Below are 12,253 nucleotides of genomic sequence, written 5' to 3'. Positions count from 1 at the left end.
ATGTGGTCATCCTGCAATGTTATTGATGTACGCTTTTACATGAATCCTTCGATATCTCAAAGAAATATGATTACCCAAAATCTAATTGCTACATGAACGGTTTATACAGAGTTTTGATGAAACACGTGCCTGGAGCTTGGTGTTTGTTACATTTGAGAATGTGCAAAGGTCATTGCTTGTTCCTTCTGTTAAATATCTAGCTGATATATGCCACCATCCAGAACAGCGCTCCCGTCTTATGATCACCATTATAGCACATCCTAAATTTAGACCTTTTGTCATATTGATGCATGTCAGTTTAATCTCTACTACTTAAAAAACACGAAGCGGTTCCGTCGTCAAACAATACATCGTCCATCGTTGTTTCGTCCAACCCTTCCTCAAATCCCGTCGTCAGCATCGTCCAACCTTCCCTCAAATCCCGTGGCCCTCGATCAGACTTCCCTCCCCATGCCACATCGCCGCCTCTGCGGCTCTGCCGCTTCTCTGCACGCCTCAACCGCATCGCGCGCCACATGCAAGCCTGGATGAGCACGCCCGCGACGACCTTCTCTTTCGGCTGCTGCCGTGAGTCCTGTACCCCACAGTATGTACCTCTGCCGCCGCCTCCCCCAATTCCCACCAACGCCGTGCCGGAGGCCTGCAACCAGAGCCATAGATAGTTCAGCCGACCGCGCGGAGAGGTTTCGGATAAGAGTGGCCTCCGCCACGGCCCGTCAATGTCGTGGACTGCTCCTCTCTTTTTTTGTCCCAGATTGACTGTGCCGATGCCTTGGGGACGGATGAGAGGAGTAGAGATGCTGCATCGCAGAGTCACGTCGCGGCGAAGCTCGTGGAGATCTCGGGACCAGGTAGAGGTGGTCATGGCGGCCCAGAAGCTGGCCGAGATTGACACCTTCATCGCAGAAATCAACGCCGGTCTGGCCAAGGCGGAGGACGGGACGGCTTCAGCTCTCCCCGGCCAGGGACCTGATCGAGGAGGAGGCCGACGACGACAGCGGCATCGAAATCCTGATGCTCGCTGCGCTCGACATCAGGTTTTTGGTCGGTGGCGCTGGGATAGAGGTGCTCAAAAACTTCCGCCACAACGTGCACGGGGAGGGCGTTTCGGCGAAGATCTCCGGCGGCCGCGGTAGCAGTAAGACCAGCTCTTACTCGATGGTGAAGAAGGCCCTGCTTATGCGCAACAAGGCGAACATTCTTCTCATGAGCCCTGGAGACACATGCGCTCCTCATTCCAACGGCCTCCACCATGTCGACATGGAGACCAGGAAGGTTGTCAACAGAGTGGCGATTCCAGAAGGATGGAACTAACATCACAATTCGAGACATTGCCAACGACAGTAAAAGCGTGCAGCTTGAACCCTTGGGAACCACCTTCTTGGGACTGGATGACAACTGGGTCTTCAGGTGGGATATTCAGGATGCGAGGGGCAGTGGTAGACAGTGGTAGCTCCTCTGAGTCAGCGGTGCTGCATTGTTGGCAGGGCCATCAGCTCTCACATGGCATCAACTTGCAAGTACAGTACTGGGAATGGTTCAGTTGTTGTTGGTTCCGTGGATGGCAAGATCAGGCTCAACTCAAAGATTTCGATGAGGATGGAGAAGACAGTGTTACCTGAACTTGGATCACCAGTTACTCATGTGGATTTTGCCTATGACTGGCACATAATTGGTATTGATTTGCACCGTTATGGACAAGGTGGGAAAGATAATACTTTTTTTTTGAAACGTGGGCAAAAGCTTTGCCCATACTATTAATTAAGGAGAAGTTTTACAAGAGAGTAAAAGGTGTTAGACTTATTACACGATCACTCTCCCGGCATCAAATAGCCCAAATTCTTTGCACCCGCTATGACCCAAAGTCTAGCCTCGTTTTTAACCCTATCGAAGACGACTTGCGAAGGCGCACGCTTGTTGTTGAAGACCCTATTGTTCCGCTCCTTCCACACCTCCCAAAGCATTAGCATGGCAAGGGATGCCACGCCTTTACGGGACATTGCGCTCCACCATTCCGGAAAAGATTGTCCCTCCGTGGGTGTATAGTGAAGCTCGGGTGCGCCAAGCCATTCCTTTGTCTTGTCCCAAATCCTCAAAGTGAACCGGCAATGAACGAAAAGGTGGTCCACGGACTCCGTGCAACGCTTGCAAAAAGGACATAAGCCGCAATTCGGCCACCCCCTCTTCTCCAACCGGTCGGCGGTCCAAATCCTATTTTGGTAAAGAAGCCAAATAAAAAAATTCGTCTTGGGCGGAGCCCAATTCTTCCATACCGATTTGTGTAGGCAAGAAAGGGTGGAGCCTAAGAATTGCACTTCATAGGCGGATTTCGTGGTGTATTGCCCATTGGAGGTAAGCTTCCAAGTAATATCATCGTCCTCATCCTCATCAAGTTGGAAATTGTTGATGAGGCCCCAAAGGTCCACAAATTGAGATAGATGGTCCATAGAGAAACCTTGCTCCAAGTCAACCTTGCTAACCCATGCATTACCATTAAGAGCTTGGGCCACTTTCCAATTCTTCCGCTTGGAGGAGGCGAAGATGAGAGGTGCAATGTCGATGGGCTTTCGTCCTCCAAGCCATGGTGCTTGCCAAAAAGGTGTTTTCTTCCCGTTCCCGACCTTGATAGAAGTAGCGGTGTAAAAAAAATTCCATGTCCTCCAAAGAGCAAGGGTTACCGTGGCCCACCCAAATCTTGTTAGGATCCTTCCACTCAAGCCAAGGCCAACGGAAAGATAATACTGGGTTCAGTGAGCTTACGGGAAACAGGATCGCAACACCTAGCTTGCTGAAGCTAATTCCACTTGCTTCGATCTTGGCTAGGAATGACAGAGAATTCCATGGTGGACAGTTATCAAGGGTAAGTGTCAGACTCTTAGGGAATCAATGCTGCCAGAAATCAGTTAATATTTTGGTCTTTAACATATGTACTTTGTTTTGAAACATTTTGTTCTTAATGTACCAGGGCTACTGTAATCATAAGAGGAGCACGCTTACAAAGTTTTTCGTCCGTACATCAAGTACAATACTTAAGCTTCATATGAAAAAAATGTGAATCCCATGCTTCATATACTAGGTTGCTGTCTAGGTCCAGCCAGTTTCCGGTATGCCATAAAGGAGTTATTTTCCTAACTATTTCAACCTGAGTATATGCTCTTGATCTATGAAATGTATCTTCTATAAAAATGTATATGCATGCTTCATGTCTTAAAAGAAGTGTTTTAGATGAAAGATATTAACATGAACTTGTAAAGATTGACAGTGGAAGTCATGTATTGAAAAGTTCTGAACATGTGCTTTTTGGAATTGGTTATGCACAATCAGTGATGCATAATTTATTCTTCATTTCTGGCTTCTTCTAATATGTACTTGTGACCTTTTTACTAGGAACAAGAATATTTATACCTTATATATTCAAAACAGAGATAATGCTCAAAGTACAAGGTGGACATGTTCAAATAAGGTTGTGCCTGTCTTCTTCGGTACTAGCATTCCTGCATCTTGCACTCCAGAGCACAGTATCTTTCTTTTATCTATGTAGGCACCACAGACTCAAAAGTGAAAATCAAGATGATTAATTATGTATTTGGTAAGGGGTCATAGTTTAGTAAGTTGGTCTTATTGTATTCAGTTCAGTTTGCTTCTTCATTCAGAACTTGTCACAAGTAATTTAGTGTTTTTGAGTCTGTTGCCTGTATAGGTCCAGGACTTCTTCGTTGTTGTAGAAACTAGACAAAATTCGCTTTGATTTATTACATGTTGGGAGCATCATCCAATGACGTTGAATATTTAGTAGTTTCAGATGGAATTGCCAGTGATATATCTTCAGAGTCATCAATTACACTGAAACAGACTGACCAGTTCTCTTTACCACTAGCTAGGGACAAGTGATACATATCTGAGGTCCACTATTATTATTATTTATCTTTAATACCCTATTTGTTACAAAGTAGAGGCCATTGTAAAACACTGATGTGTGTTTTACAAAGTTAGCTACTGAAGCTAATTTAAGTATACTGCATCTCTTGCAAGAAGTTTGTACTAATAGGTCTGTTATGCTTCTTAACAATTATTTGTTTTATGTTCATCATACTGAATTTAGATGTAGCCTTTGCAAAATGAGTTGTATATTCTCTATGTATTGAATAGCGTTTTATATAATTGAGTAGTGTCTCATAATATTTATTGTTTTGCAGGATACTCTTCGTTTCTTGGATTAGTCATTGACGAACTACATCACTGTGTCAAACAATTAAGGATGATGAAGAAAAACATGGAGGATGTGACATATTTTATTCGTCTCAAAGCTGCACCGGAGAGCAGTAAGTGCACAAATCAAATGGTCCTTAATGTATGGAGATGTATTTAATCTTTAACATTGTAGTACTAATAATCAATTTCCTGTTATTTAAGATGACTTTTTGTGTAGTGGGAAATCAACTTTTGAGGTCTACGTCTTTGCAAACACTGTCCCCTGGTTAGTAGCAGCGTGCACTTATAGGTTTCTTAGTAAAACATTAATAGATATGTAACTAAATGTCCTCAGATATGGTGCGTAAATGTAGGAGATGTATGTACAACTTGACATTATAGTACTAAGAATTGCTTTTCTGATATGTAGTCCTCACTTGGGCGCGTGCCAAAGCTTTTGACGATGGGTGTATCCATCCATCGGAGTTCGTTCTCTTTTGTTTTATTTTTTGCATTCAAATAGTGCTTAGATCAAATTTTCAATGTTTGAACTTGTGAAAGTGTAATGATTTAATTCCTTCATCGGATGATCCAGTTCCATATCTTTTATTGAGAATATGCAGTCTGTCCTTGAGCCTTTTGCAACGCAAACTGATAGTGATATGTCTTGCGTCCATTCACTTCTACGCAGAATGAAGTTGAGCGAGGAGGTGACGATATGCATATGTTTACGGTTTACCAAGCAAGTGCTTGTGTTTTGTAATGATGGCCATCTGTTTCTATTTTTTTAAACCAAGCAAGTGCTTGTGTTTTGTAATGATGGCCATCTCTTTCTGTTTGACGTGTGATTCAAGGCCATGGTGTGGTCACCATTGAGTGTTGCATAGACATGAAGCAAATCAACGTGTAACACATATGCAGGGTAAGGAGATTGATGGCATCAAGATCGAGGTCCTCAGGCGCTGTAAATTTGAGGTGCGTAGAATGTTGCTGAACCAAGCATTTGTTGAGCTTAATTTTGAAATGAATCCTCATGTGCTTCTTATTGTGGTGCATATGAGCAAATGCTCATGGGCTTATCACTTCCTTTAATTGGACATTGGTGACGGACTAGCTCTTGTATCTCTTGGTTGTTTGTTCAAATCTAATATGTACCCCCTCTAATCCATATTTTTTGTTGTGATTTTAGTATAAATTTAAACTAAAACCACGAGAAGCATTATGGAACAGGGGAGTACTAGAGTGGGAGTCACATAGTTTGTGAAGTAATTAGTTTGGTGTGTGAGAACATCTCAACGAGCGAATTACACAATTTTCAATGGTACTATATAGTATGATATGCTATATAATTTTATCGAGTAGTATATTTCAAGCTCATATTTTATAAAAAAGTTGTCGCGGAGTGTTTGCGCTTCGCTTGAGCACAAGGGAGCTTTGCCTGTCTGAAGCATTAATTCAGCAAAAGGATAAAGACCAACGATGTAGCCTGATATCTACATTTCCCTTTCCTTGCCTACACCGAGGTCCGTCGTTACACTACTACATCTCATGCCGTCGGTTCATATTGTAGAAAAATGACATAGGGTGCAATTTGAAGTTCATATATTAACTATTTGTATGAATTATTTACATGTATTATCGTCCGTGGCATTGCACGGGCATTTTACTAGTAGGAATCAAAATGATTAGAGATCATATATTTCATATCTTTTCCACTGGTTTATTTGCGTTAAAACTTTGTCCGGCCCATGAGATGTAAACGTGTGGTACTAAAACTATGCAATAAACAAGGTTGTGTGCCGGGGATAGCTCCTTTTTTTGTAGGCAAGTGTCCCATGTACCGAATCAACCAACAAAAACCAGTAACCAGTGAACAACCGGAGGAAAGGCTCCATGGAGCCTTTTATTTTATTTTTTAGTTGGTATTATAAAGTTTTCAAAAAAATCGTTCTTTTTTGCCCCAACTTAACCTCCATCTGGCGTTTTTTCGAATTTGCAATCACTATATAGATTTATAACCTTAGCATGGCCGCCGCATCTAATGTCCTAGGTCCGTCGTGCCACGGCAATAGCACGGAGACTTCCGCGTGATAGTTTTTTTGGAAAATATTATGTATTCTAGGCTGTGCAAAAACCTAAGGTAGTGAACAATGCAAAATTCCAAAACCTTCAAATTTATCATTATTTATCATTTTTGTATTGAACAGAGTACAAACTATTTCGCATTGAGTTATTGCAGGACCATAGAATACTTCATTTTCAACATCTATGACTTTTCGGAACTTCAAAATGTCAATTTTAAAAAAAATGACAAGGGCAAAGCAACTTTTAGTTCGTATGGTGTAACACAGACGTGAGAATAGCTTTATGTGCCTTTGATCTAGTGACCTCACGTTCCCCTACCCGTCTACAGTATTACGGAGGCGATTTCTGGATCCCACCGAAGAACTCCACCTCGCCGGCGTGATTCGTTGGATCCCTCGGTCTCCGTCGGCCGCCTCGGCGGCGGGAGGCCGGGGGATCCCCGTCTCGTGTCATGTATATAGTGTAGGCGCTCTTTGGTTGCAGGTCGTCGGCGCTCTGGATGTGGAGGCGTGGCGGCTGAAGTTTGCGGGCGGTGGATCTCCTCTCCGGCGTCGGCGTTCTGCGGAGCGTCGTATTCGATCCACCGCCACCGATGCCCTCACATCTCCGTGGAGGTGTTGTGGGCGTCTTCCCCATGGTCGGCTCCGAGGGCGGCGGAGCCTCCAAATCGAGATCAAGAAGAAGGAGATGCGGCACATCGGATCGTCCGCGGCGGCGCTCGACGGTGTAGGTCTTCCGGGGCCGGCGCTCAGCGACTTCCCGCTCGCCTGGGGACTGCCTCCGATCCAAGGCTTCGAGGGAGGCAGCGGCGACGGCGCGCCACCGACGGCAACGACGGGTCGTCGACGCGGTCAACGTGCAGAAGAACGGATCTGTAATTTTGTGTTTGTTGGGGTCTTTTCTGCTTTGTTTCCGATGTAGAGTAATGCTTATCCTTCTTCCGAAAAAAAAACATAGAGGTGAGAATGTCACTCTCTTTCAGCAACGCGAGCACGTTTGAATTTTTCCAACCGCGGGACAAAGGGACAAGAACGGGTGTGCTTAGCACCACCTATTCACTGTTCTGAGCTAATCTCGTACTACTTCTACATCGCAAAGAAACAACTATCTTACTAGTATACATCGACGTGCGAGATGACATCTTAACTTCACTCACAGGTCGAGCAGTCGCATCAATGGTAAAAATGTTTCTTTTCCGGGGCAGAGAAAGCAAGAAAATCTTGGCCTCTTGTTCAGTTGCCCAGAGGTTGTCGTGACAGGCGAGAGAGGAAGATAGAGCGACAAAAGAAAGAAGAGAGGAGAAGTCGTGTCCGTATTGGTGGCTCTCAGTCTCAGTCCTGGTCTGCTCCTTATTTCATGGTTCATCCCACCCGTCCAGGCATAGTTGTGCACCGTGTGTGTTCTGTTTGTCACCTCGTGTCCATGGAGCGGCGAGCGTGTGCGTGTCTATCCATAGGGTGTGCTTTGTTGACCGTCGGCAATCGACCCACAGCATGTTGCAACCCAACATTAGCACGAATCACTAAGCATTTGAAAGATATTTTCTTAGTTATAACCTCATTTGCAATTAAAAAAATTCATTTGCAACACAACTTTCAGCTAGAAATATCTTAATTGCAACTCAAGTACATGAATAACGATGCAAATTTGATGATGCAGGACTCAACCGGGAACTATATTATTAGTTCTAGCCAGAAATTTAATTTGTAAATTTGTGTCGACCGGTCGAATTTCAAGGATAACAAAGACGAAAAATTCGATTCTTTTTTTTTTGTCAAGAACGACTAGAACTCAGTGGTTAGGGGTGTTTTGTTAGATTTATTTTTGGTCTCTTGCCTTTAGCTTATACACTCTCCGTTTCTGTTCCAATGATAAAAGTTTTTTTTCTTCAATCCAGCAAAGTTTTACCAACCCCCGCAAAAAAACTTTTACCAAACATTTAGCAAAGTCTATTAACAAATATGATATTCTATAGATTTTATATGAAAGCATATTGATTTTGTATTTTGCACGTTAATGATTTCAAAAACTGGTTAAATTTTATAGATTTGACTTTAAAAAATAACATAAGCCTTATATATTGGAACCGATATAGTATGCCACAAAAGCATGTAGATACGTGCCTTTTTTTTAACAACTTAAGCCTCTCTCTTTATTACCATAGTTAGAGCATGTCTAACAGGCCCCGTATTTTTTCGCCCGTTAAAACGCGAGTAGAGGTTCCTGTATTCAGTTTTCACTGGCCGAAAACTCGGACGAGCTAGCAGAACCCGTATCCCGAATATGTTTTACGGGGTGGGGATACGGGTTCTGCTAGCTCGTCCGAGTTTTCAACCCCTCAAAACAGGGTTTTAGACAACAATTTGCACAACAATTTCAGATCAAACATAGCACATCCAAAATATGTGATGCATAATTCATAGTCTTTAACATCACAACGCGATCATAGCCAATGTTCAAGCCACGGAAGTTCCCAAATGTGATCAACCATCAACGAGTCCATCGCCAGCGGCGCCACCACTCGCCGGAGACTCACCTTGAGAACTTGCAGCACGAGCTTCACGCGCAACCTTCTTCCTCGCCATGATGTCCGCCTTGGTCTCCTTCCACCACGCCAGCTGATCCTCATCCATGCCGTCGGTGCGCATCATCATGATATCCCTCTCCTCGGCCAAGAGCCCCTTCATGGCCTTGGCTTCTTTGAGTACGATCATCCTCAAGTCAAGCTCGGCCTTCAACTTGGCATCTTCCCGCCTTGCTTCCACCTTGGCAAGCTTCACCTCCTTCTTCTTCTCGGTGATGAGGAGTTTGGTCTCCAATGTCTTCACCGTCAATGCCTCCTTGGACTTCATGAGTTGATCCAACTTCTCCCGGAAGCTAGCTGCTTCGCCTTCTACCTTGACCCTCTCCTTGGCTTTCTTGTTGCCCTCGGGCTTGCCGGCGTTTCTCGCACTCAATTCCTCCGCTTCATCATCCATGGTGAGCAGTGCCTCCTTCTTGCACTTTGGTTCGTTGTCTCTCAACTTCCACTTAGGAAGATGTTGAAGAATGGAAAAGCAATGTTGAAATTGAAATTCCTTGTTCTTGGAGTCGGCCATTGTCGTTGCCTAATCGACGGTGCCTCGGAGGAGGGATCCTCACGAGGGGGCACTAGTGGAAAACAGGGCTTTTATTCCGGGTGGTAAGGGCCTTTTGTCGCGGGTGGCCATCCGCGACAAAAGAGGCGCGATAAAAGGTCGACCTTTTGTCGCGGGTCGCTTACCACCCGCGACATACAGTCCACCACGTGGCAGGCGCGGGGTGCGCAGGGGACAGGCCCTTTTGTCGCGGGCGGTATTACCACCCGCGACAAAAGGCCCTCTACGTGGCGCGCGCACAACCCTGCTGCTTTAGGGTTTGAGGGGTGCAGCACCCCCCCCCCCCGCCACCGACCCCCTTTTATTTCATTTTTTTCATTCGAAAATAAAAGTTGCATATATTTGTACGCTACTAGAAGTTGTACACGTTCATTCATTATATATATATATATCGATCAAACAAATATTGGAAGCAAAAGTCGATTACCCTTACATATTCTTCCCTTACATATATATATATATATATATATATATATATATATATATATATATATATATAGGATAAATACTTCCTACTCCTGGGTGTAACTACACCCACATCTCATATACTACCATACGGAAGTATATAACATACTTTATTGGTTTGAGTATGTTCGTACACTATATCTAAGATACTCCATACCAACTTTGGTGAAAAAAGTTTAAATACACCCATAGTTTGCACTATATATACAAAATACATGCATATTTATACGTAAACAAATAGTGTACGTAAAAAAGTGTACATACTACCTACAAAATAGTATATATACTACCAAAATATTCTTATATACTTCATACTACATGTATATACTCTTCGGTATGATAGATACTACCTAGATTGTGCGAAACACACGTGGGAGTAACTACACCCGGGTGTAGCATGAATATGTCATATATATATATATATATATATATATATATATATATATATATATATATATATATATATATATATATATATATATATATATATATATATATTTGGAGGTAGAGCATCTATTTGGACTAAACAAACCTTTGTTGTTTAATACTTCTCTAACCAAAGGTCCCGCCAGTTACTCGGCGATTCCTAGTAGGTGTTCCTTTGGTTGGAGTCTGTCCCGCATGAAGTCGACCTATATACGAAAATGAGATGAGTATGACTATATCAATCTTGATAACGAAATATTGATGATAATAAATGAAGTTGTGAATGTTATTGCTTACGTTGAATTTATTTTTGTTCTGCTTCTCAGTGGTTAACATGCGAATGGACTCGCAAACGTAGTATCCACATAGATTCGTCCCTTGTGGCTGCTGGGGGCACGGTACAGGAGTAAATGTTAGCTTCTCTGCCCAGGTACCCTCCTTATGATGATTCTTCAAAGCTCTCCAAGCTCTGTCAGGCAAAAGAATGATTGAATGAGTGGATAATTAATTGATATATCACGAAAGATAAAGCGCGACGATGAAGGAAATTACACTTGGAGCAACTTCTGCAAGTCGTGGAACCCGTCCACGCCTCTACTCAGTGGGTCTCTTACTTCAACTATTCCCTTATCAGGTTGAATGTCTAGTAGAATCCAGTGGAAGCTGCACATGTTATGTATATACGTCAGGAATTACACTTAACATCGAGTAAGAAAAATTGAATGTGCATAAAAGATCATTAAGACTCTCACTCGTAGTTGTAAGGAAACAATATTGAATCACAGAAATATCACTCGTCCTCCTCGTACCTGGCAACCGCCCTCTCACGCCGATTGATGAAGAAGATGTCCCAAGTCGGGCTGTAGTCGGGATGCCACTGGGGATTCCTCCGCTGCTCAGGCGTGAGCTCGAAATAGTAGTGGTTCGTGATGGCCATCTCGCGTGGCACACCTAGAGGGATAGGAGGGACCGGTACGCCTCCGACGCTCAGCAACCAGCCGGTCGGGACGCGGTAGCCGGGCAGACAGGGGTAGTTCGAGGCGCAAAGCGCCTCCGCCTCCCAGGGTGTTAGACATACGATGGAAGCCATGGGAGAGAGTGATGAGGTTTGCAGATATGAGTCCAAGCCTACATATATATAGTGGAAAAATGGCGGGAATGCGGGAAGAAAATAGGCGGGAACGAAGTGGCGCGCGAAACTTTCATCCCGGGTGGAGGCTCCAACCGGGACAAAAGACTGGGGGAGACTTATCTAGGAGGGCCTTATCTGGGGGGGCTGATGTGCGGGTAACCTTTTGTCACGGCTGGTGGGTGCAACCGGGACTAAAGCTATCGGCAGGATAAGGATGTGTCGGTAACCTTTTATCACGGTTGGTGGCTGCAACCGGGACTAAAGCTGTCGGCAGGATAAGGACGCGTGGGTGGACGCACTGCTCGATGAGATAAAGCATGTAGCGCACAACGCCCTGTCGAAGGAACAAGACAAAGTAGAAGTGGTGTCGTGCCTATAAAAGGAGCATCGATACGCCTTGCCAAGCAGATCAACAAGCCAAGCACAGTTTCATTCACATGGATGAAGGAAAGGATTGGGAAATCTCCCGTGGCGCAGCTTCTCGAAGATGTCGTTGGTGCACATGCCCTACGGCATCTTCGGAAGCTGCTCCTCGGAAAAATTTCCCTGCAAGCCCGTGAAAGACTCCGTCTCCTCTAACAGTGTTGGGGAAAGGGTTCTTATTATTACATAAATGTAGAGATTGTCTTGGGAATACATTCTTACATCGCCATCTACTGTTGTGATCTTCTACGCCGTAGCCATGTAGAATCTTCAGCATTTAGCAAGATGCTTGGGTCAATTTTCACCGTGAAGGGCGGAATTTCTTTAAACTTATTATAATCTTCTGACATGTCTGTCTTGTCATCCACTCTCACTATGTTTCTTTTCCCAGAAA

General features: G+C 44.1%; 1 pseudogene; it reads left to right on the top strand.

Moving 5' to 3' along the window:
• LOC127339744 (protein CYPRO4-like) lies at positions 1–1,761 on the top strand (annotated as a pseudogene).
• Positions 1,762–12,253: the final 10,492 nt, after the last annotated feature.

The sequence above is a fragment of the Lolium perenne genome, chromosome 3, assembly GCF_019359855.2.
Source record: "Lolium perenne isolate Kyuss_39 chromosome 3, Kyuss_2.0, whole genome shotgun sequence".
NCBI lineage: Eukaryota > Viridiplantae > Streptophyta > Magnoliopsida > Poales > Poaceae > Lolium > Lolium perenne.
This window is presented reverse-complemented; position numbering and strand designations above follow the sequence as displayed.